Source organism: Schistocerca cancellata, chromosome 1 (assembly GCF_023864275.1).
Source record: "Schistocerca cancellata isolate TAMUIC-IGC-003103 chromosome 1, iqSchCanc2.1, whole genome shotgun sequence".
Taxonomy (NCBI): Eukaryota; Metazoa; Arthropoda; class Insecta; order Orthoptera; family Acrididae; genus Schistocerca; species Schistocerca cancellata.
The window spans coordinates 1022252805-1022279497 of NC_064626.1; the positions used below are offsets into that span (position 1 = coordinate 1022252805).

The 26693-nt window shown below is 44.5% G+C and overlaps 1 protein-coding gene across 2 annotated transcripts in view; it reads right to left on the reverse strand.

The window, feature by feature from the left end:
• LOC126089452 (ras-related and estrogen-regulated growth inhibitor-like) overlaps window positions 1-19107 on the reverse strand; it is a 579634-nt gene extending 560527 nt beyond the window's left edge. For both annotated transcript variants that reach the window (XM_049906911.1, XM_049906910.1), the window contains exon 1: window positions 18825-19107. The gene's annotated coding sequence lies outside the window, so the exon portion shown is untranslated. The remainder of the gene's footprint in view (window positions 1-18824) is intronic.
• Between the last annotated feature and the right edge of the window lie 7586 nt (window positions 19108-26693).

Sequence of the window (26693 nt, forward strand, 5' to 3'; positions counted from 1 at the left end):
ACACAAGGGCGTAGATCACTAGTTTTACAGCGTTAGCTACATCAGGCCAACAGAACCGCTGTCCGACTGTACTGAGGGCAAATGATCGGTCCACTTGGCGTTTTCGTGCTTGAAAGGGAGTATTGCAGCATACCTATTCTTCTGCAGTTATGGCACAGAGATGTACCCTGTTGTCAAGCATTCAGCATACGAAAGGACACAACGTTAGTTGGGAAAACTGCAAAGACTGCGGATACTACCGAATCTTTCGAAGTCTGCTGTCCTCAAACCCACACCAGTTGGTAAAACTGACACACAGATCGATCCTGTTTCAAAAGACTTGAGGTCTCGATTAGTTGCTCCTAAGCAGCTACCGAAAGGGTCAAGATGAAAATTGTTACCAGCGTTGACTAACGGAATATACTCCGCATGCTGGCAATATTATTTTGAATGAACAGGTTTGGCGTTATCTTCAGTCTCTATTAACGCATATTGCTTGCATGAGAAAGATTCATCTCCGTTTCCTACTCGTCATTTTGCCTTCGCGATTTGTAATTTGCTCAGTGATTAAATTCAGGCTTCCTGCTCGCGCGCACACACACGCGATGCCGGAACTTGGCAGGATATCATCTACTTTCGCCCCAACAGATTTTCGCAGCAGGGGCTTTCGACGTAATGTGTTGCAGAAAGCGTGTGATAGAGACTAGCCCCGACTGACCACATCGAACAGCGAGGAAAGGAATGAGAAACGTGCGTAGCAGCCTGGGTCAGAGTAAAAACACCGACTCACAATTTTCAATTATTGCGTGTTAGAAAGTCCAATCTAGTACATTACAGCTCCGGAGAAAAGCGTACACGATGAACAGAAACTCGATTTGCGTCTGTCGATCTGAGGGAATCCTTTACAAACAACTTTTGCTGTTCTTGTCGGATACCACTGATCTATACATGAACTTTGCCACTGGGGAAAGTCACTTTTCATTATGTGGTATATTAACGTATATTTTTGATCAGTTCTGGAATTGAGGATGATAGCAATCGTTTTTTTCACGTTTCACTCCCTACATATGATATCTGGACCGCCTATTGTAGAATTTCATTGTTTTCTGCCTAGACAAGAACGATATATCCACGTCTGTTGCTACAGATATTCTTGGAAATGGGCAATGCTCGAAACTGTTCCCAGTTCAGAATACACACCTATGTCACCATACATACTCTGCAACTCACCACATGGTGCATGGCGGAGTGTACCTTGTATCAGTACGAGTAATTTCCGCCGGCTGGAGTGGCCGAGCGGTTCTAGGCGCTTCAGTCTGTAACCGCGCGACCGTTACGGTCGCGGGTTCGAATCCTGTCTCGAGCATGGATGTGTGTGATGTCCTTAGGTTAGTTAGGTTTAAGTAGTTCTAAGTTCTAGGGGACTGATGACCTCAGACGTTAAGTCCCATAGTGCTCAGAGCCATGTGAACCATTTGAATAATTTCCTTCCCTGTTCCACTCGCAAACAGAGCGAGGGAAAAACTACTGTGTACATGTCTCCGTCCGAGCCCCAATATCTCTTATCTTCGTGGTCCTCACTTGAAATATATGTTGGTGGCAGTAGAATCGATCTGCAGTAGGCCTCTCACGCTAATTCCCTAAATTTCTCAGCAGTGTTATTCAAAAAGAACGTCCTATCTCCAAGGATTCCTACTTGAATTCACGAAGCATTTTCGCAGTATTCAGGTGTTGATATAATCTAACGGTTACAAATATAGCAGCCCGCCTCTGCATTGCTTGGATGTCTTCCCTTAGACATGGTTGGGATCCCAAACACTTTACCAGTACGCACTAATGTTGAATACGCGGTCTCCTTAACAGAAAAGCCACACTTCACTAAATTTTCCCTAATAAATGGAATACGACCATTCGTCTTCGTTATCACCTTCGTCTCGTGCTCCTTCCATTTCACACTGCTTTGCAATGTCATGCCTAGATATTTAATCGACGTGAGAGTGTCAAGGCTAAGGCTCTGTTCCAACATTATGGGATTGTTTTTATAGCAATATGCATTGACTTACGTCTTTCTAAGCATAGAGTTATCTTCCACTCTTCACACCAACTAGAAAATTGAATATGTCATCTTGTATCCTCCTACAGTCACTCAACGATGACCCATTCCTGTACACCAAAGCGTCGTAAGCGAACAGCCACAGGTTGCTGCTCCCCAGTCCATCATATCATTTGTGTATATAATGAATAAGAGCGGTCCTATTACACTTCCCTGCTACACTCTCGACGGTACGCTTGTCTCTGGTGAACCTTCACCGTCGAGGACAACGTACTGGGGAATATGTGGTCGCGAAGTCCCAGTTCCGGAATGTACGGTACATTCGAAGAAAACGTTCCGAGAAGCTTCATCGTCTAAAGATATAGCTCTAGGGAGGCTACATATGTTTTCATTTAGTGTTTTGTTTTACTACTTGTATTTGTCAATGAATGTCAATACATTCAAGTGGTAGTGTACACTGACCTACCAGAACGTTATGACCACCTGCCTAATAGCCAGTATGTCCATCTTTGGCACGGTTAACAGCGGCGACGCGTCGTGGCAGGGAAGCAATGAGGCCTTGGTAGGCCGCTGGAGGGAGTTGACATCACATCTGCACTCACAAGTCACCTAATTCCAGTAAATTCCGGGGAGACGAGCGATGAACTCTGACGCCGCTTTCAGTAGCATCCCAGATGTGTTCGATTGCGTTCATATCTGGCTTGCACATCATCTGGAACTCGCCACTGTGTCCCTCGAACCACTCCATCGCCGGCCGGTGCGGCCGTGCGGTTCTGGGCGCTTCAGTCTGGAACCGCGTGACCGCTACGGTCGCAGGTTCGAATCCTGCCTCGGGCATGGATGTCTGTGGTGTCCTTAGGTTAGTTAGGTTTAAGTAGTTCTAAGTTCTGGAGGACTGATGACCACAGATGTTGAGTCCCATAGTGCTCAGAGCCATTTGAACCATTTTTTTGAACCACTCCATCACACTCCTGGCGTTGGGACATGGCGCATTATATGACTGAAGAATGCCACTGCCGCCGAGAAACATGATCGTCACGAAGGGATGTACTTGGCCTGCAACTAGTGTACTATACTCCTTGCCCGTTATGGTACCCTGGACCCAAGGATGCCCCCTTAATGTTCCCCAGAGCATTATGGAGACGCCGCCAGTTTGTCTCCGACCCGCAGCAAAGGAGCTGTTAGGAGCTGTTCACCCTGGAATACGACGGATTCGCATCCTCACATCGACTTGAAGAAGAAAGTGCCGGGATTCATCAGACCATGCAACGCTGTGCCACTACGCCAACGTCCAGTGCCGATGGTCAAGTGCCCATTTCAGTCATCGTTGCCGACGTTACGGTGTTCACATTGACACATGCATAGGTCGGCGGCTGCTGGGACCGATCAAAATGGTTCAAATGGCTCTGAGCACTATGCGACTTAACTTCTGAGGTTATCAGTCGCCTAGAACTTAGAACTAATGAAACCTAACTAACCTAAGGACATCACACACATCCATGCCCGAGGCAGGATTCGAACCTGCGACCGTAGCGATCGCTCGGTTCCAGACTGTAGCGCCCAGAACTGCGCGGCCACTCCGGCCGGTTGGGACCAATCGTTAGGAGTTTTTGGTGCACTATGTGTTCAGACACAGCTCCGCCACAGGTCGCCGCCTGTACTGTTTTACCAGCCTGTCCAACCTACGACGACCGACATCTTTAACGAGGGACGGCCGCCCAACCCCCCGACGTCTGGACGTGGTTTCACCTTGGTTTCGCCACATGTTGAAGGCACACACCACAGCACACTTCGAACAGCCGACGACTCGTGCTGTTTCCGAAATGCTCGTGTCGAATCTCCGGGCCATCCATATCGTCCTCGGTCAAACTCAGACAAATCGCTCATTCTTCACACGTTCACTGATACTACTTGACCGTGAATGCGCCTGACTAGCAGTCATTCCTCGCCAGGTCACTGTGCTATCGTCTGAACAATATTGTATATAATGGAAGGGCGCTGATTAGCAGAAAGCTGACTGATTACGTCACGGCATTGCTGGTATGCTGGCTTCAGTGTGTAGTGACACGGATAAATCATTTAGCACAATGTGCACACTGAATCGATGTGAAGTGCAGGAAGACAATGGTTAATGTCGTGTAGAGGTCTGATTTCAGGCGTGGATGAACTGAGAGTGTTTTCTTATATGCTAAGGATGGAAATATGAAGGGTCACTTATATAACAAAGCGTGTGCATGGCAATTGTGAACTGTTAGGGGATTGTCCTTTCCTATCGGTTACTGAACAGAAACTGTTTTGAGGGTTCCACGGAGTAGGTAGGACATTTTATAGCCGAATACATTCCGTAAATAAGCCAGCGATGTGTATTTCAGGATGTGCACACTCTGGAACTTCAGTCCCGCGATATAAACCTGACGACGACTACTGCGACAGTATACGAGTCTTAGAATTATCTGCAACAGATGTATAATAATGGAGACATCATTTTCAACACCGAATCACCAGAATAAAGCATGATCGGCACACAATAACTTTGACTCATGCAACGAGGTGAGGGGCAGCCAGAGCGGAGCTTTTTGAAAAAACTGTTAAGTACAGTCAGGATCTATTTGCTAAAGTAATGTGGTGCTTGTTTTCACTTTTAAAATGAAATGCTCAATCATAATACTGTATTACGAAAACTTGTCGCCACAACATTACCAACTTATAAATCTGGTGTTTCAAAATGTTCAAATGTGTGTGAAATCTTATGGGACTTAACTTCTAAGGTCATCAGTCCCTATCTTACACACTACTTAAGCTAAATTATCCTAAAGACAAACACACACACCCATGCCCGAGGGAAGACTCGAACCTTCGCCGGAACCAGCCCCACAGTCCATGGCTGCAGCGTCTTAGACCGCTCGGCTAATCCCGCGCAGCCTAAACCTGGTGTTTGTATCACTATCATCCCAACAATTTTTGTGATTACTTGCAAAATATACGTGCTTTGGTTGATTCAATACTTCAGCCATGTTTCGAAGATTCTGATTTCTCTCATAGCAAACAAATATCTTTCTGAAGTGATATCCACAAAACATCATAAAACGACTGGCCCGCGAACTTATTATAAATGTGGTTTGTCTTGAGTGGCCGTCATCCGCAGCTCTTGTAATGTTTGAAATTGCCATGCTTTAATGATTTATGCATGTATGTAGCTGGGTTGCTTATAATATTAATCGAGCTGCATAGGTTGGAAGCGTCAGTGTGTTCTGAGTAACAGAATACATTTCTTGGTCCATGCACACTAATTATTCAACAACATTGGCAACATATGCTTGTGGGAAATATCTTTCATGTCAGAGAACGAAGTTTCTTCAGTTTTCTTGACACTAATTTTTGTCTGCAATTTAAGGCATCGGGCGAGTAAGTGAGAAGAATTTTATTGATTCTGAGTTGTAAATTTTATTGATTCTGAGCACTAAACTAAATTTGATTTCATTCGTTTTACTTAGAGTCCCACACGTGAAATGAATCACAGATAATTTCGTTCATTGTAAAATATCAGTACTAGATTACCATCTGATTACGCAGAATTTACATTAAACTGAACTCGACCATCTCGTTGTGCTTGGCAGGAAACAAGGAATGTCTCTTTGGAAACTATTTATGGCCTGAAGTTTTCACTGTTCTGTTGGGAACAATACAATATTTTTAGATTCTTCACAGAAAGCGAGTTCCCTAAACTACCCAAGTAAATTTTCAACAGACATCATGCATTTCTTGAAATGTTTGCCTCTGCAGATCTTTTTCGGCATTTCCGCAGCCTTTTCATCTAACATACTTTCTACAATTGATTGTCTCAAAATTAGTAGACAATTTATGGTCCTGTCATTTGAAATTGATCTGCATCGCCAGTACGGTGTATCAGAGGTGCAAAACGAATATGAACATTGGCTTTCTAATCAAAAGAGAACCGTGCTCTTGAAAAGGTAAAGTTCAAGAACTGGTTGAATAGCCGTGTGCAAATTTCGTGAACCCAAGCGCAACTTTTACGTGTGATGAACATGGGCTATGTCGGTGTGTCTGGACATGTAATAGCTGAATTAACGTAATACTATTCTGTAGGAAAGTTTCCATACCGTATCGTATACCAAACACTTTCAAATTATACCTGTTTAATTTCTATTTAACCTATACTTCGAAAGGGTGCAAGTTTCTTTATCTTATATTTATATTTGTGTGCGAACTACGGTTCTCAAATAACGAAATTTACTCCTTAAATTCACCTCAACTGCAATTGTATATATGCACTACGTAAAGTGACGTATGAAACTTTGTGATGGATTGGGACTCGAACCGGGATATCACCCTTGTTGCGAGCGGTCGCCTTACCCTTTCGGCTATCCGTTTGACATATGGAAGTTTGGATCGTTCCAGGCAGCGTGTTCGGATAGCCTGAGTGGTAAGGCGATCGCTCACAAAAATGTTCCGGTCCGGCACATCTTTTCATATTTCAAGCAGTACATCTATACCTATTATAGCTCAGACGATTTTCAAGAATAAATTTCACTTTTTTTCGTCATCAGTCACTTTTTTTCGATGTGGCCCACCAATGGTTCCTGTGCTCCGCCAAATTCCTCACCAGACACAACTTCCTCAGTTATTTGTTGTATGTATTCTCCTCTATAGCTTTTGCTCCCTGCAGCTCCCTCCCATGGACGTTATTCGCTCATGTCTTAACATACGTCTTATCATCCTGTCCCTTACTCTTCTCGGTGTTTTCTGTGTGTTCATTTCAGATCGCCTGACGTGAATCCCATCGGAAAATTTATGGGACTTCGTGGAGAATTCAATATCTGTAGAAAATCCTGCACCGGCAACACTTCGCAATTAAGGACGGCTACAGAGACAGGACAGCTAAATGTTTTTGCAGGGGACTTCCAACGATATGTTGAGTCCATGGCAATGGCTCTGAGCACTATGGGACTTAACATCTATGGTCATCAATCCCCTAGAACTTAGAACTACCTACACCTAACTAACCTAAGGACATCACACAACACCCAGTCATCACGAGGTAGAGAAAATCCCTGACCCCGAGTCCATGGCAAGACGGGCTGCTGCACTGTAGTGGGCAAAAGAAGGTCAGACGTCATATTAGGAGGTATCCCATGACTAATCACGTCAGAATATGCTAATGTCACACACTGAGGCTAGAAGAAACCTTACGATCTGTCTAAATATAAAAGAGATAGGAGTGTCCTCTTTTAGTTATTTGAGGGTTTAACAACAACAAAATTGGAAAGGCTGTAAGAGAAACGATACAAGCAGTAAAATCTTTACAAATAGCATTGTTGCAAGAAGAACAAAGTTCCTGATATGTAACTCCCTACTTCACCTAGTTGTCACGTATAGGTCAGAAATATGGACTCTGACAGAAGACGAAAAAACGGTTCAAAAACCTTTGAGCGGAAAGTGCTATGCAAAATTTGCGGCCGGCCGCTGTGACCGAGCAGTTCTAGGCGCTTCAGTCCGGGACCGCGTGAGTGCTACGGTCGCAGGTTCTAATCCTGCCTTTGGCATGGATGTATGTGATGTCCTTAGGTTAGTTAGGTTTAAGCAGTTCTAATTTCTAGGGAACTGATGACCTCAGATGTCAAGTCCCATAGTGCTCAGAGTCATTTGAACGATCTAAAATTTGTGGCCAAGAAGGCTGGAGAATACGCTACACCGAGTTCAAAGCATGACTAGAAGGAAGAGATATAGTACAATTCACCAAATCACAAATGAATACGTCGGCTACAACACGTGAAGAGAACGGCGGAGGAGAGAATACAAACGAAAATGATAAAAGGTGTGATCCATGCTGCTAGACGGAATTGGAGACCTAGATGATGAGATAGATCTTACCAGCATGGAGTCCTGGGGGGGGGGGGGGGGGGCTGATAAAGAGCTGCAAAAAAGAGAAACATTGGAAAAACAGCTGGAAAAGCCAAGGCTCACCAGGGACTGTAGCGCTACGGAAGAAGTAGTGGACTATGTGCTGGCACAGGGTTTCGGTCTCACCCTTTCCTTCATCCATAACAAAACAGTCCAACACTAAACTGTACAACTCTAAACAGTTATCCACACGGCACAGATACACAGTTGACACTTCTTAGCTGGTGGGAGGAAGACAATGGGGAAACGATCCCCACAGGGAGCATACATAGAACGCAGGCGCAAGATTCCTGCATCTGCGCCCCGAGTTTGGGACTACTTCGAGTTCGGTATAGAGATAAGTGAACGTCAATGCGCTCGCGACAAGTGTGCCGCGCAGCAGCGGGTGGAGCACTGTAGGTCGCCGCTGGCGTCCCGAGGCGCTGGCAGGCAGTGGAGGCGGCGGCGGCGGCGCTGGGTCAAGGTGAGTGGCCGCGCGGCGCGCACGTGCTGTTTGTCTGCCGCGAGGTTAGTCATCCGCGGGGGCGGGCCGCGCCGGCACCCCGCACGCACGCCGCCGAGCGCGGCGCCGCTCTGGTCAGTGACCCCGCCGACGCTAAATAACACACTCCGAGCCCGTTTCGTACGGCCGGACAAGGCAGGGAGCAACTGCAGAAATCACTATTTGACTTACAAGAACTCCGCTCGCTTGTCTAGCGCTTCTCCCGCCTTAACTCGCATAATACGATAGCGACTGCTCCTGTTACACTGTAAACGGAAAGCTCGAGAGGCGTAAACAGTGCCGTCGAGGATAAATTCGAAAAAAAAGAAAGTTGTCCTTGCAGACACTTTCGTGTTGTGGTCGCCGAGGTCGAACAATAGCTGGTGCGGCCGTGCGTTATACCGTGACCTGGAGACAGTGCTGTGGGTAGTCGGATACAAACTTCGTCGACGCAAAGGGATGTTGGCCACAGCATAGCAGTGGGCATAGCAGTCTCATTTAATCTTCCCTGAAGTACAGATGAATGCAATATTCATCAATGTTCCAAACGTGCACTTGGGGTTCCCCTAGAGTCCCAGATGTCTGTCAGTAGTTCATTTACTGAAAAAGTCACAGCGCTATCCATCTTCATTTGTTATCACTGACTGCAATGTAAATTCAAAAAAAAAGTTCAAATTTGTGTGAAATCTTATGGGACTTAACTGCTAAGGTCATCAGTCCCTAAGCTTACACACTACTTAACCTAAATTATCCTAAGGACAAACACACACACTAATGCCTGATGGAGGACTCGAATCTCCACCGGGACCGGCCAATGTAAATTTCAGTATGATGTACATTAGTGACTCACCCTCTATGATCATCGTTCCACACAAAGAAGTAAAGGGGATGCTTACCGCACCCCATGTCTGATCGGTAATTCTGGGCCTACGTGTATGTCTTGTCTTCCTATACAGAATTCCCACATTCACAATTCCCACAAGGCTCCAGATATGACTACACTTAAAACACTTTCTGTCTTTCCTCACGCCACAAATATTTACATTGTTACAAGCGCTTGTTAATACTAAATCAGGCCACAGTATAAATCAACGGCGTATCTCACACTTCTAAGGCAATACCGTGTAAAGATACACGAAAAAACGTAATATTTTCCAGAGCCGTTTGGGCGTAAGTTTTATTTAGCTGAGCAGTCAACACGTCTGTCCGCAATGTAGAGCATCCGAGAACGGTAGTAGGCGTGGCAGGGATTTTTCGTTGGTGAATCGACTGGAATGCGATACATTCAGCTTCGTGATGCCGATTGGGGAGCTACTGGAACCAAAGTTGTGGCCCGAGGCCTCAGAACTGACAAACGGCCGGCAGACCGATGTGTCCACTCCATTCCCAATCTTACTGCATCCTAATGATGCCATATGGCAGAGGACGATACTGTTGCGGCGGCCGGTCGGCAGCACATTGCCTCATGGATCTTTTTTTGTGTGTGTATTCTTCAGTTTTATTACTGGTTCGATGCGACTCGCGAAGATTTCCAGTCCTTTGACAACTTCTTCATCTCAGACTAGCACTTAAATCCAATGTCCTCAATTATTTGTTGGGTATATTTCAATCTATGTCTTCTCCTACAGTTTTTACCCTCTACAATTCTCTACTATCCTGATGTCCTGGCACGTATCCTATCATCCTGTCCCTTCTTCATGTCAACGTTTCCCACATATTATATCCTCACTGACTCTGAATATTTATAGTATCTGTCCGGCTAATTTTCAACATATTTCTCAAGCAGAACATCTGGAACTCTTCGATTCACTTATTTACCGGTTTTCCCACAACTCATGATACACTTCCATACAATCTTGTATTCCAAGCACATATTCTCACAAAATATTTCCTCAAATTACGGCTTATGTTTGACACTAGAAGATTTCCTGTAGAGAAGAATACCCTCTTTCCCAGTGCTAATTTACTTCTTATATTTGCATTACTTCTTTTGTCAAACTTTAATATTTCTTACAAGTTAGCAGAATGTCTTCACTTCGTGTTTGTGTTGTCCTCATCATTTCATCATCATTCATGCAAGTGGCAAGATTAGACTGAGAAAAGATTTGGAATTTGTAGTGGCGCTGATAACCGCGCAGTTGAGGGCCCCAAAATCCAAACATCACCATCATCATCATCATCATCATCATCACCACCACCTTCACTTCGATACTTCGTGGTCCCTCATTTTGATGTTAAGTTAATCATTATTCCAGCATGAGTACTGCTCGTTATTCCCCTCTTTCCTTGCTTCACTCCCTATCCACGTTCTGTGCTCAGACCTCTCACTCTGTTCAACAACTCTTGTAAGTCTTCTTCACTTTCAATGCGGATAGCACTGTCATCAGCGAATCGTATCACTGATATCCTTTCATGTTAACTTTAAATCTTACTCCTACGACTTTCTTTTATTTCCGCAACTGCTTCTCCGATATATTGGGTAAAACAGTAGAGGAGGCAGCTCACATCTGTGTCTCACACTTCAATACCAGCAGTTACTTTACCATAGCCACTTGTAAGTGGCATGGATTGCACTGCTTAAAGCAGGCAACCCGTACCTGCACCTAAACTGTGAGCGATGCCAACGTTTCAGAACTGATACTTTGGTTTGAGGAACACTCAGCGGACTTTTGGGTACTTGCATTGTAAGTGCCTTCTTACAACTAATTTCAGTGAGTTATGATAAGCATGTGAGCTCTACAACCATTTGTTGTTCCAAGGAGACCACGCTAAGCAGCTGGCAACGGGAAGAACGAAAGCCCTACCTCATGACAGGTACGTATCTCTTAGTCTTCTGATCGGGAATGTAACTCCAATGAAATGTCGTTAGTTGTTATGTGAAGGTACACTACGTGTTCAAAAGTATTCGGACACCTCGCTGAAAATGCCTTACAAGTTTATGGTGCCCTCCAACGGTAATGTTGGCATTCGATACGACGTCGGCCCACCCTTAGCCTGGATGACAGCCTCCACTCTCGCAGGAATACTTTCAATTAGGTGCTGGGAGGTTTCTTGGGGAATGGCAGCGCATTCTTCACGGGGTTCTGCACTGAGAAGAGGTATCGATGTCGGTCGGTAAAGCCCGGCACGAAGTCGGCGTTCCAAAGAATCCAAAACAAGTTCTAAAGCATTCAGGTGCGGACTCTGTACAGGACAGTCCATTACAGGGATGTTATTGTCGTGTAACCATTCCGCTACAGGCGGTGCATTATGAAAAGGTGCTCGATTTTGTTGAAGATTACAATCGCCATCTCCGAATTGCTCTTCAACAGTGGGAAGCAAGAAGGTGCTTAAAACGTCAGTGTAGGTCTGTGCTGTGATAGTGCCACGCAAAACAACAAGGGGTGCAGGCCTCCTCCATGAAAAGAACGACTACACCATAACACCACGGCCTCCGAATTTTACTGTTGGCACTACAGACGCTGGCAGATGACGTTCACCGGGCATTCGTCATACCCACACCCTGACATCGGATCGCCACATTGCGTACCATGTTTCGTCAGTCCACACAACGTTTATCCACTGTTCAATAGTCCAATGTTTAAGCTCCTTACACCAAGTGAGGTGTGTTTGGCATTTCCCGGCGTGATGTGTGGCTTATGAGGAGCCGCTCGACCACGAAATCCAAGTTTTCTCACCTCCTGCCTAACTGCCATAGTACTGGCAGTGGAACGGCTCTGAGCACTATGGGACTTAACATCTGAGGTCATCAGTCCCCTAGAACTTAGAACTACTTAAACCTAACTAACCTAAAGACATCACACACATCCATGCCCGAGGCAGGATTCGAACCTGCGACCGTAGCAGTCGCGCGGTTCCGGACTGAGCGCCTAGAACCGCTAGACCACCGCGGCCGGCTACTGGCAGTGGATCCTGGTGTTTGGCATTCCTGTGTGATGGTCTGGATAGATGTCTGCCTATTGCACATTACGACCCTCTTCAATTGTCGCCGGCCACTGTGTCCGAGCGGTTCTAGGCGCTTCAGTCAGGAACCGCCCCGCTGCTACGGTCGCAGGTTCGAATCCTGCCTCAGGCATGGATGTGTGTGATGCCCTTAGGTTAGTTACGTTTAAGTAGTTCTAAGTTCTAGGGGACCGATGACCTCAGATGTTAAGTCCCATAGTGCTCATAGCCATTTGAAACTTTTTTTTCTATTGTCAGCGGTCTCTGTCAGTCAACAGACGAGGTCGGCCTGTAGACATTTGTGCTTACGTGTCGCTTCGCGTTTCCATTTCACTACATCAGAAACAGTGGACCTAGGGATGTTTAGGAGCGTGGAAACCTCGCGTACAGAAGCATGGCGCAAGTGACACCCAATCACCTGACCACGTTCGAAGGCCGTGAGTTCCACGGAGCGCCCCATTCTGCTCTTTCACGATGTGTAATGACTACTGAAGTCGCTGATAAGGAGTACCTGGCAGTAGGTGGCAGCACAATGCACCTAATATGAAAAACGTATGTTTTTGGGAGTGTCTTGATACTTTTGATCACATAGAGTATTTGTGGGTAACTTGTGATAAGAAGGTTAACGTGTGAACCAATAGACCATTAATGTAGAGCAGATATGAACTGAGTAGCCCAACGTCATGGAAAAAGTTCTTCCTTTTGAATATGCGCCGTGTACGATGCCCACATCTTGCGACTGGATGAAGCAAGTCGTACGAGTAGAGATGTGATTGGTTGATATGGTTGAGGGGACCAAATAGCAAGATCATCGATCCCATCGGATTAGGAAAGGATGGGGAAGGCAGTCGGTCGTGCCCTTTCAAAGAAAACATCCCGGAATTTGCCTGAAGCGATTTAGGGAACTCACGGAAAACCTAAATGAGGACGGCCGGACGCGGGTTTGAACCGTCGAGTCCAGTGTGCGCCACCTCGCTCGGTTGGAGACATCTGAGCTGTCTTTTATAGAGCTGCGGAAAGTAAACATGGCAGCACTCTGCGATTTAAGCCACTTCGGCCGTGTATGACAATGATCCTAGATGGGTTATGGGTTATCGGAGGTTACACTAGAAATCAGATTTCTCAGCTTGAAATGTCTAGGGCAGAACTTCAGTATCAGAAAGACAATGATTCCACAAGCACTAAAACACTGCACAGGACGATGAGTTGTATTTGTTGAACGAACATCACATCGTCTCTGTAAAGCCATATGGGGTGATCTGCAATGTACTGCCGGTCAGATTGCCGCCGATTTCAATGAGGGGCATTGACGTTTGGTTACTCAGTATAAATTAAGTAAGTAAATACATTTATAGTTCGCCAGCGACACCTTGTTTTCCTAGAAGCTGGCGTGATTTACTTATCGGTACAAGCTTTGTGTATGTCACTCATGCCAAGTCCCATCTTGGTTGCGATTCCAATTAAACTAAAGGTTGACCCATGACTGTCTAATAAGGTAATTTATTTTAGGAAAACACGTAAATGCTTTATTCTCAGCATAAGCATCTTCCATTAAGTAGTGAAAAAAAATCAATCCATCTTCCGGCGAATGATCATAATTCAGTGTCCTTCGAGAGGGGAGTCTGGAAACGTACTTAACTAAGGCCCGAGTGTGAAACGAGAAGCAAACGTTTGACGCGGGCATCTTCTTAGCATAGAAGCGCGGATGAGGTCACACAGTTAGTGCTTCGTCTTCCACAACGATGGGCAGACAAAGGAGACGATAGTACAAGACTGTCTCAATATGCGAAAGGCTCGCAGAACTCCTGTAGATACTTCGCACGTGAACAACAGCTGAATTTTCAAGCTTTACTCCTAAATGCACCGCTTCTCATTACTAAGGTCTCAAGTGATGCAGTACCTACGGTAGTACGTGTCCTCTACCATAAGAGGGAAATTTATTACATTTGTTAATAAAATTATGTTGAAAGGTTTCAGCTCATCGTCCACCAACATTACAAAAACAACAGAGGAAGTACAAGCAGACCTATTATTTAGACATAACTGATTACAGTAATCGTCATCGGCTATACTAAGAAAGTCGTTCACTGCGCCACGTGACACACGTACTAAATTCCAAGGATTTTTTTTCCATTACCGATTCAAGCACTCTGGCTGGACACATAAAAACCTACAATGGACTCAGTTGAGGCTACTAATGTAACAGTGGAAGAATTATTAATGCACGCAGACTCAAACAACTGTTTTTTCTTGATCAAAAAATTATTACGATGATAATGATCCATGGCTTTGATAGCTTAGCTCTGGAAGAGATTATCTCGCACTTACTGTGTACCTTCTTAAATCAAAATTTACCGAACTATGAAAAATTGATGAAGTATGATGTTCCACCATGCTTTAAGAGACTAAAAGTGTATCAGTCAAGCAAAAACAAACAGCCGAAACTTCATAAAAGAAAGCTTCCATTCCTGAAACGTAAATCTCGTAAGCATAACGGAAATTAACAGCTAATTTGACAGACTGGCGTGTTATTCAGAATTTGATAATATCTATATAAATATTTCAATGAGAAAATGATAGACCTCTGCGGAAATGTCTTAACACATTCCAGTGTAATAGAAATCATCTAGATTTTATGTAGTAGAGGAAAAGGTGATCAGCAGTCAGATAAAGGCATTACAGACGATTTGTTAAGGAAAAAGTAAATGCTTGAGGCTTAGAAAATTTAAAGTCTGAAATCAGTCTAGACGATGTTTACTTTTTATAATCGAAGGATTAACTTTAGCGATCACCTAATTTTCTATGACTTATTTGAATAACAGAATTCCGATTTTTGAAGGAAAACATTTATTTACTGCATCACACAAAGTTAAGCACCTCATACATTCAAAATTTAAAAACTAGTACACAGGATACTGAGTTTTATCCTAATTGAGCAGACTGAATGTATAACGTAGTATTCTGATAGTAGCTTAAACAAACAAGGGCAAAATAATGACACAGCGCAACATCCTTGAACATCCACAGCGGAGAACGTGCAGTAGGAAAAGTGAAATAAGTTCCATGTACAAACCGAAATCACGCAAGATTATTGCTCAAAGAAAGCCATAAGAAACATACAGGTATGGTACGAATGCTTTGGTAAGAAAGAGAAATATGCTGAACAGATCAAGGCGAATGAAAAATTGGTCCAAAATAGGGATTATAATCCGTATCACCAGTTAGTCGTGAGAAATCACCTTAACAGTTTATGCCATTGGAATATACCTCCATGGACAGCTCAAGTATTCGGTGGCACTAGTGTGTCCGCTGTATTACGTTCAAAAACTATATACAGAAGTTCTGCCACGGCGCATTCGAGAATGGGATACTTGGGGGAACGGACATGGAGACTGTAAATTTCAACGGAAACACTGATATCAAAGTAGTCAGTTCATTAACGTAATGGCATTAGTTCACACTCTCAGTTGTCGCTATATGTGAGTAACATAGCAGTAAACGAAACTAGTGTACTTACTTCACTGATTTCTTCGAATCCATTGCTCCAATGGAGAGTATTAGCTTGGTTGCTAACAACAGATTTGCGAAAGAATTTTCTTATACTGTAAGATCCCTGCACAGGTCAACAGTGCACATTAAAAAAACTGGAACAGAAGAATTTGCGGGCGCTGCATACGTGGTGTTAAACGATTGTAGAAAAGAATCAATCGAATGACAAACTAGGCTCGTCATTTGAAAATAAGAGAAGACAACAAGCAGCCACGGTTCCCCGTCTTGTGAAAACGTTTGGTATTACAAAACCAATTTCAAATTAAACTTCCAAGTGACGATATGGCACCTCGAATTTAATCACAAGTATTTCTGCCAGTTCGTATCTTGATTCGCTATGATCCAAACCCCCCTTCAGCTCAAGTAAAGACCTCTAGCATATTTTATTCGATTGATCCCGAAGACTGCGTAAGATCATGTATGTGGTGTTGTCACGAAACGAACTCCCAACAAACGTGTAAACATTATTAGAAGCAAATGATATAACCAAATACAGACCCCTGCAAAACTTAAGAGGAGCATGAAGAAGGGTACAGCTACAGAAAATAGCAGATAATTAACATGTATCAAAATAAACATACGAAGCTATGACACTTTTATATAATAACCGCTTAAATTCAATTCTACCATGCTACATTTATCTGTGTTACAACACATTATGTACCGCAGGAGACACCCTAGATGCACACTAGAATAAAATACATGGTGACTGGCTGTGTGGGCTATGACTGGTGGCGAATAAATTAAAACAATATTAAGCAAACACTGAATTGAGGAAGGAATATATATAAAAAGAACAAGTGAATAAAGGGTGTGCAGTGAAATAGCTACTAGAAACAGAGATGAGTTTTTTGGGATTTGTGGTAATCCATTGAGGGATAATTACTCTGACAGTGGAACGTCCAGTGGAATATGGGAAACGGAAAGTAAACGTCAGAGTCGTAAGAGTACATATTATTTAGAGCTTTAGGAGTAGCACGTAAGAATAGGATAGACATCAATGGTTCACAACACGTATTCTATCGAAAGAATGATGATTAAGAAAAAGGGGATGGTTCTCGTAACAACCCACAATAACTGTGCGTAGCTATACAAGAGAAATTAGAATCTGACACACATCCGAATATTCCTGAAGTCTTTTTTAATTCTACTTTTAGCATTGCTGGAGGAATTACACTTCCCTACAGGCTGACTGACCACAGCGCAACGGGAATATTCATAACGTGGCGACTAAGATGTCACGTGAGGCGCGTGTATACACGTGTTCACACACTGTGGAACTAAAAGGATGCTGCAGCCGAAGAGATCAACACAACGTAAACCCTGAACAGCGAAACAAATAAGCGTAAGTACTGGTAAAACTGATGGAAAATGTGCTACCTGACGATGAGCAACTGAGTAGAAACAGGTACGTAAACAAACTATACGTTTCATAAGAGGCTGCTAGCTATTTTGTAGACAGTTGTATTCATACAGCTACGTTGTCTACCATAGTGTTGTGAAACAAAACTGGGGCAGCTGCTGTAAGCAGAGCGCAAGAATTTGAGGCTATCCCGCCGCACCGGCCGAACACGCGACCTGTTGCGCTCCCAGCGGGTGTTTGGCAGCCGCGGAAGAGGCTTGTGTAGGTCAGTAACCGAGCGGCGAGTGCCGGGGCACCGGCCGCTCTACGGATCGGCCGCGTCCGAGGTTTGCCGTGCTCGGCTGACGTCTGCCTTCAGCGGCACTACGACCTGTACTAATACTTCGCAGTCCGACATCTTTTAATGATAAGTGGCGAGGGAGAAACTACATCAAGTATTACATCAGAGCTGTTACTGACGCAGTGAATAAACCATCTGTTACGTCGCATCGTTCCTCATATTTTCTCCAGTACTACGTTTCGGCCGGACAGTTACTTTCTCAGGAGAACTCACTTCAAGTGAATGGTTTATTAAAGAAGGGTGCTCCTGAAGACGGATTTGACAGCACTATCGAAACGGTCACGCAGCTAAAGTCTTCTTAGGAGCACCCACTTTGGGTTATATTTCCTAAGAAAAGCATGCTCCTGAAAAAAAAAAAAGTGGAAGAGCATGGTCGAAACTGCTGCGGAGAAAATAGACGCGGACCACCAGATGAGCATTTCCGTACCACGCCTGTCAGCTGTGAAGTGGTGAACAGTCATGCAGATTTTTGACAAAGTGGGAAGCATGTCTGTCTGATCAGAGGATGTGTCGTTATAGGTTCGAGGATACAAACAAATAAATAAGAAAGATATGTACGTTGTATCAGAATGCAGAAAATGGCCCAAGTGTGTCTCGTAACTAGGGGAGTATAGATTGAATTAGTTACTAACCAGCCGTCTCAGTCGATACGTGGGAGTTACGAAGACGTGTAGGGATATTACTACGAAACCGTTGAGAATCAATGTTAAAGAGAAACCGTAAAGGTCCTGAATCTGCTTCTGTTGCTTCTGTCTCGCAAGGTCCGTAAGATAAGAGAGAGTGTAGTGTGGACAAAACCACGTTTTTCTACGTTTCATTCGCGAGTAGAATATAAAGTAGGGGAGACGTGTAAAGTCACGAAGTACCCTCCCATACACACTGCTCAGTGACGTAATGGCCTCTGCCACAAGATGAAATTACGGACAAAGACAAATTAGATACTTAATAGTATTCTCAACAACAAATTTCTACGAAAATGGGTGAGTTCAGAGGCATAGAACTATGCCGTTTACAGTTGATTCAGCATGACAACCTTAATATTTTACAGAGCGCGATAATTTTAAAAAAAGACTTCATTAATCTCACTGATCTCTAGATGTAAACAATGTGGAATTTCCTTTCTAATAACATCTTTCATACGAGAACATGTGCATAACAGACAAAAAGCTTGAATCTCGGCATAAAGTTTACTTACCGAAATTAATAGTGCTGCAGGAGCACGTGGGTGGATCAGCTGTTGCTCAGTCTCTTGCTTTCAGATATTCTTTATCGCGCACCGCCCCTAAGGATATAATGGTTTACCGAGGGGTGAAGTGGATGGTGTACCTTCGTGGAAAGGCACTTAGGAGGACGTAAGACCGTGGGACTTAGCGTTCAAAATACTCAAAAGTTTGTTTTGGTCGTACGCAACGAGAGCCAAGACGACGCCGCGCGCGCGCACGTGTTCTGAACAGAGCTCTTCCCGATCTGCTCGCTACGACCAGCAACGGAGCACTGAAGCACGCCGCACGCCGCCGCGGGTTTTCTTACCTGCCGCCGCGGCGCCCGCACCGCCATCTGGCGACGGCGCGCTGAACTAGGGTCTGGCGCCCGGTAGGCGCCTCAAACCGGCCTCCGGGCTTCTGACAGGTACGTAACAACGGCTGCGATAGCGTCGCCCGACAGTTACGAGGCTGGCCGGGGCTGAAGCGTAAGGTCCTAGTCATGGTACGCTCCAAGCAGGACGTGTCAATGTTCGCTATCACGTTTTGTTCGCATCGCAATCTCGGAATCGACAGCACATGGAAGTTGTTTTTTTTTTTTTTTTATCGAGAGAAGGGAAGAACTTGTTACATGGGGTGTCCTGAGGTTATACTCACCTCAGACGTCTTTTTTGTGGAAGTGTTGGGCTGGCTGGAGTGGCCGAGCGGTTAAAGGCGCTACAGTCGCAGGTTCGAATCCTGCCTCGGGCATGGATGTGTGTGATGTCCTTAGGTTAGTTAGGTTTAAGTAGTTCTAAGTTCTAGGGGACTTAAGACCACACCAGTTGAGTCCCATAGTGCTCAGAGCCATTTGAACCTTTTTTTTTTTTTTTTTTGTGGAAGTGTTGATGTAGTATTTTATTCAACTTCAGCAGCTGTAGTTGTTCATACCGGAATTATCAGTAACCAGCTGTTCAAAAGAAATTTAATTTCTCAACCGCTTTCAGGGACTTAGTGCCCCTCATAAGAAGGTTATAACTATCGTATTATTTGTGAGCGTCAACAATAAAATGAAATAACCTGCGTGCAACTGGTTGCTGATTATTTCTATGTGAACCTTTTTTTTTTTTTTTTAATGGTCTTTACATAGATAGTCAGGCAGCAGTTAGAGTTGTCGGTAAATTGAGTTCATGGTTCAGAGTAGTTTCAGGGGTAAGACAAGGATGCAACCTGTCCCCACTGTTGTTCATATTATTTATGGATCATATGTTGAAAACAATAGGCTGGCTGGGTGAGATTAAGATATGTGAACACAAAATAAGCAGTCACGCATATGCGGATGACTTAGTTGTGATGGCAGATTCGATTGAAAGTTTGCAAAGTAATATTTCAGAGCTAGATCAGAAATGTAAGGACTATGATATGAAGATTAGCATCTCCAAAACGAAAGTAATGTCAGTGGGAAAGAGATATAAACGGATTTAGTGCCAAATAAGAGGAACAAATTTAGAACAGGTGTACGGTTTCAAGTACTTAGGATGCATATTCTCACAGGATGGCAACATAGTGAAAGAACTGGAAGCGAGGTGTAGCAAAGCTAATGCAGTGAGCGCTCAGCTACGATCTACTCTCTTCTGCAAGAAGGAAGTCAGTACCAAGGCTAAGTTATTTGTGCACCGTTCAATCTTTCGACCAACTTTGTTGTATGGGAGCTAAAGCTGGGTGGATTCAGGTTACCTTATCAATAAGGTTGAGGTTACGGATATGAAACTAGCTAGGATGATTGCAGGTACTAGTAGATGGGAACAATGGCAGGAGGGTGTCCACAATGAGGAAATCAAAGAAAAACTGGGAATGAACTCTATAGATGTAGCAGTCAGGGCGAACAGGCTTACATGGTGGGGTCATGTTACACGTATGGGAGAAGCAAGGTTACCCAAGAGACTCATGAGTTCGCCAGTAGAGGGTAGGAGGAGTCGGGGTAGGCCAAGGAGAAGGTACCTGGATTCGGTTAAGAATGATTTTGAAGTAATAGGCTTAACATCAGAAGAGGCACCAATGTTAGCACTGAATAGGGGATCATGGAGGAATTTTATAAGGGCGACTATGCTCCAGACTGAACGTTGAAAGGCATAATCAGTCTTAAATGATGATAATGATGATGATGATGATGTTAAATTTTGTCTTTTCGATTGATTCCTGGTGAGTGGTACGTCATTTTCGGCAGATCTTTGAGTAACAATAATGGAATGTGAATCGGCTGAGTTGCACACGCTTGGCGAGAGGAGTTGCAACATCTCGTAGTAGTACAGCCCCGGTCTGTTCGCAGAAATGGTACGGTTCGGTATGGAATGAAATAACGTAAGTATCATAGTATATAAATGGTAACACTGAATTTAAATTAAAAAATAATAAAAAGAAATGCTTCTCATGCCCGATCCTAAATAAGAGCAACCATAATAAAAAATTGTAAACTGAGTCATGATTGTCGGCTGTGACAGGGAAACAACTGATATGGCGCTATTCAGCTTGCAATAGAGGCAGGTGGCGTCATATCCTGAACGTGTCTGCCATAGCATTTCATTCAGAACTACCAGAAACTAATTTTTGTAAAAAACAAATCCATGTCATATTACTCTTTTTTGCAGACTCCATGCAAAACCAGACTCGTTTCACAGCATCTGGTGACTTCTTCTTGCCATTCTTCAGCTCTCTATGCCGTCCAGATAAGCACTGTTTAAATCTCTCTCGTCTTCCGTATTGTGTAAATGTTTTCCAGCTGAATAGGCCTCACATTCTGGTGAATGTGTGGTTGAATTTTTGTTGCAGAACGATCTAGGTACGGGAGTGAAAGGACAGCAGTTCGAAGCATATCAAAGAACTACAAACAACTCATTCCATGCCATTGGGAATGCCTTTGTAGAATCACAATAGTTTATTAGGAGGACAGGCAGTGGCATGAATTTCACAACCACTAAACTTCGCACCATAAAGTTTTCTTTCACTTCTGTCTGGATGTGTCCCTATTTAATTTTTCGTAGTTCCTTAGTGAATGTGAAGCCTATCAACCAACCAAAAGCGGCATTCCGTGAGCCGGGAAAGTTCTCCAGGTATTGACACTTAATTCATCACTTCTTATAGGTTATGTTGTTTTGTAGGGATACTGGAATTTCTACGTACTGTAATGGTAAATGTGAGTCAGATGTTGCCTACATTTATAGATCGACATATGTAATCGTTCCATTCCATATTACCACACTCTGCTACTCCCAGGTGTAACAGGACGTACATCTGCAGTTTTGCTTCATCACAGTGCAACAAAGACTACGTTACATTTTATATCTCAGGGACTGCTCAACTCTACATTTACCTAGATAAAGAGAAACTGTCCTGATACACAGTACAGCGAACATCAAATGTTGGAATCCATTTCTGAGTCAGGGTTGTTCAGTGAACGTTGACGAGGATGCTAACCCTCGTTTGCGCGTTGTTGCTCGACTTGGACGTAACTTGTTCGAATCCTGGTAATAAGAAAAACCATCACCGATACTATTTGGCCAAAAAGCGAACAGATAGTGCCGAGAATTTACCAAACACTAAACTTCGCGCTACTGTTAATTTCGAGACCTCTCAGCAGTCTCTCTAGTATCTCTAAGATGGAGAGTATGTGACTAAGTTGATATTGATCTGTCCTTCACATAGAAACAATCACCCCCTCCCCACTAACTAACGTGCGACCAAATTTTACGTACAATATACACTCCTGGAAATGGAAAAAAGAACATTGACACCGGTGTGTCAGACCCACCATACTTGCTCCGGACACTGCGAGAGGGCTGTACAAGCAATGATCACACGCACGGCACAGCGGACACACCAGGAACCGCGGTGTTGGCCGTCGAATGGCGCTAGCTGCGCAGCATTTGTGCACCGCCGCCGTCAGTGTCAGCCAGTTTGCCGTGGCATACGGAGCTCCATCGCAGTCTTTAACATTGGTAGCATGCCGCGACAGCGTGGACGTGAACCGTATGTGCAGTTGACGGACTTTGAGCGAGGGCGTATAATGGGCATGCGGGAGGCCGGGTGGACGTACCGCCGAATTGCTCAACACGTGGGGCGTGAGGTCTCCACAGTACATCGATGTTGTCGCCAGTGGTCGGCGGAAGGTGCACGTGCCCGTCGACCTGGGACCGGACCGCAGCGACGCACGGATGCACGCCAAGACCGTAGGATCCTACGCAGTGCCGTAGGGGACCGCACCGCCTCTTCCCAGCAAATTAGGGACACTGTTGCTCCTGGGGTATCGGCGAGGACCATTCGCAACCGTCTCCATGAAGCTGGGCTACGGTCCCGCACACCGTTAGGCCGTCTTCCGCTCACGCCCCAACATCGTGCAGCCCGCCTCCAGTGGTGTCGCGACAGGCGTGAATGGAGGGACGAATGGAGACGTGTCGTCTTCAGCGATGAGAGTCGCTTCTGCCTTGGTGCCAATGATGGTCGTATGCGTATTTGGCGCCGTGCAGGTGAGCGCCACAATCAGGACTGCATACAACCGAGGCACACAGGGCCAACACCCGGCATCATGGTGTGGGGAGCGATCTCCTACACTGGCCGTACACCACTGGTGATCGTCGAGGGGACACTGAATAGTGCACGGTACATCCAAACCGTCATCGAACCCATCGTTCTACCATTCCTAGACCGGCAAGGGAACTTGCTGTTCCAACAGGACAATGCACGTCTGCATGTATCCCGTGCCACCCAACGTGCTCTAGAAGGTGTAAGTCAACTACCCTGGCCAGCAAGATCTCCGGATCTGTCCCCCATTGAGCATGTTTGGGACTGGATGAAGCGTCGTCTCACGCGGTCTGCACGTCCAGCACGAACGCTGGTCCAACTGAGGCGCCAGGTGGAAATGGCATGGCAAGCCGTTCCACAGGGCTACATCCAGCATCTCTACGATCGTCTCCATGGGAGAATAGCAGCCTGCATTGCTGCGAAAGGTGGATATACACTGTACTAGTGCCGACATTGTGCATGCTCTGTTGCCTGTGTCTATGTGCCTGTGGTTCTGTCAGTGTGATCATGTGATGTATCTGACCCCAGGAATGTGTCAATAAAGTTTCCCCTTCCTGGGACAATGAATTCACGGTGTTCTTATTTCAATTTCCAGGAGTGTATTTCAAGCCCTTGTGGTTCATTATCGGATGTTTGATCATTTGTGAAATTTAGGCTAATTCTTGCCCTGTCGCGAGTACATATATCTAATTGCACAGTGGCACACTGTGAATATAGGCTTTTAGAAAACTAAGGCCACAATCAATAATTACTTTCTCTTCCCTGTGGTGATTTCACTATTTTGAAGTACAATATCCGAGAATTACGGAACCTGTACAGAAAATTGGAATAGAGATCAATATAAACATCATTTCCGCCTTTTCTATTGTTCATGAAAACCACACATTGCATGTTACACTACCATACAGCGAGACCTTTAGAGGTGGTGGTCCAGATTGCTGAACACACCGGTACCTCTAATACCCAGTAGCACAGGGCTTCACAACATACGTGCTCGCGGAGCAAGCTGTGAGCAGCAAGGCGCGAGCAGGGAGCAGCGCGAGCACGCTACCCCCACTACCGGACCAGAGCGGAGAGTGGGGAGAGTCATGTGAGGCACACAACAGCTGCCGCCAGTCAATGTAAATCTGCGGCCACCTGCAAGGATATCACTCACGAATTATACTGCGACAAATGAAACAAATAAAGGAGAATGTACATGTGCCAGATAATTTTATTAGCTTAGTGTATGCCTCTACATTCGTATTAGTTTGTGAACTGTTACACAATAAAAGGTGTCACTGAAGTGTGGGATTCTCGGTTATCTTGTACTTTTTGCCCTTTACAATTGCGTTTATGTTCGGAGTAATTGTTCTTGTGCATTGTAGGCGCAGCGTGCAGTTTAAATTCCGATCAGAAAATGCGTTTCTCAGGCGCGTCTTGTTACATTTCATTGCAGAGAACAGTTGTTCACAAACATACGTGGAACTGAACATTGATATTACTGTAGCCGCCAGTTTGTGCAAACGAGGAAATCTATGCTGAGGGAAGTGTCTGTAGAATTTCAAAATGTTTTTCTTGTTCTGATATTTGTCTCCGTATTCTCTGTCACATTGCAGGTCAATAATTTCTAGTTGCAGCTCAGCACGAATCTCTTCAATATTCGCCGAATATGGAGAGGAGAACACATCAAAATCACTGTCCAGTGCTGTCAGATCTTGAAAGCGTTGATCAAATTCTTCCTTAAAGGCAACTAAACTATGTGAATAACGTTCACAGTTTTTGTGAACATCTTGCATGGATGGTAATTTAGGAAAATGAGCTAGATTTCCTGTTTCCAGCTGACTCACCCAAAGTGTCAATTTCATTTTAAAAGCTCGTATTCGATCAATGAAATGAATAATTAGCAGATCTTTACCTTGTAGTGAAATGTTCAAAGCATTCAGATGGCTAGTTAAATCTGCTAAGAACGCGAGATCACATCTCGATGAAGGCTCTTTCAATTCAGGAACACACATGTTATTTATTTCCATGAACATATTTATCTCATCTAATAGGCAAAAAAATCTATTTAATAATTCGCCACGACTAAGCCAGCGGACCTCGCTGTAATAAGGCAGGCTACCATACTGGTTTTCTACATCCTCAAGAAAGCTTTTAAATTGTCTGTGTTGTAGCCCATGCTTCCTTACATAATCGGTTGTACGAACAACAACACTCATCACATTGTTTAGAGTGATACTATTTGCACATAAGTTTTCCTGGTGGATCACACAGTGAACGCCACTTATTTCATTCGGCACGGTCAGTTTTTGCATTTTCTCCTTCAACAGCGCAACGAAACCTGATTTTTCCCTGTCATTGCTGGTGCACCGTCTGTAGACACTGAAACTAAAGAATTCCACGAGAATCCTAAATTTTCAACACTTTCTTCAACACTGCTTAAAATATCACCTCCAGTTGCAGTGTTCTTCATGACTACTACATCGAGGAGCTTCTCCCTCACCTGAAGATCTCTATTAACACCTCTAATAAATATGGCAAGCTCTCTGTTCCAGTGATATCAACACTTTCGTCCAGAGCTAGAGAATATGCCATAAAATCTTTACAGATATTTGCAAGCTGGCTCTGGACGTCGTCTGCCATGTCCTGTATGCGACGCACAATGGTCATGTTAGATAATGACACAATCAAAAACTGTTCAACTTGACATGGACACAAATATTCCGCTGCAGCTACCAAACATTCTTTTATTAAATCGCCATCAGTGAAGGGGCGCAGGGATTTTGCTAAAAGCAAAGCAATTTTGTAACTCACTCTGAGAGCTGCCTCAGTTGATTTTTCTTCGTCGTCCAGATCTTCTTCGGATAGCTTCCTTTTAAGTTTAATAACTTCCTGTGCACGATCTGGTCCATCACATTTTCCACTTCCGTAGTCTTTCGCGTGGTACGACATATAATGTCGCTGCAAATTAAATTTCCTAAAAGAATTCAGCGTTTTGTGACATACTAAACATTTTGCAACTCCATCTTTTTCTGTAAACAGATAAAATTCCTCCCAATGGGGGTTGAACTGCGAAAGCATGGTTGGGGTTACACAACGGCGACTTGACATGATTCTTAACCAGCGAAGTGACTGTTAGAGCTGATCGTAGTACTTTAAACGTTACACAATCGGTGCGAATTCAATAGGCGTGCTGCGGCCCTATTCAAACGTGCGCACGCATTTCCCCTCCCTCCCCTTCACCCTACTCCTCGACCTTGCACCTGCTCGGAGCACGTGCCTGAACAGACGCGAGTACTCGCGCCCAAAACCGGCCAGTTGTT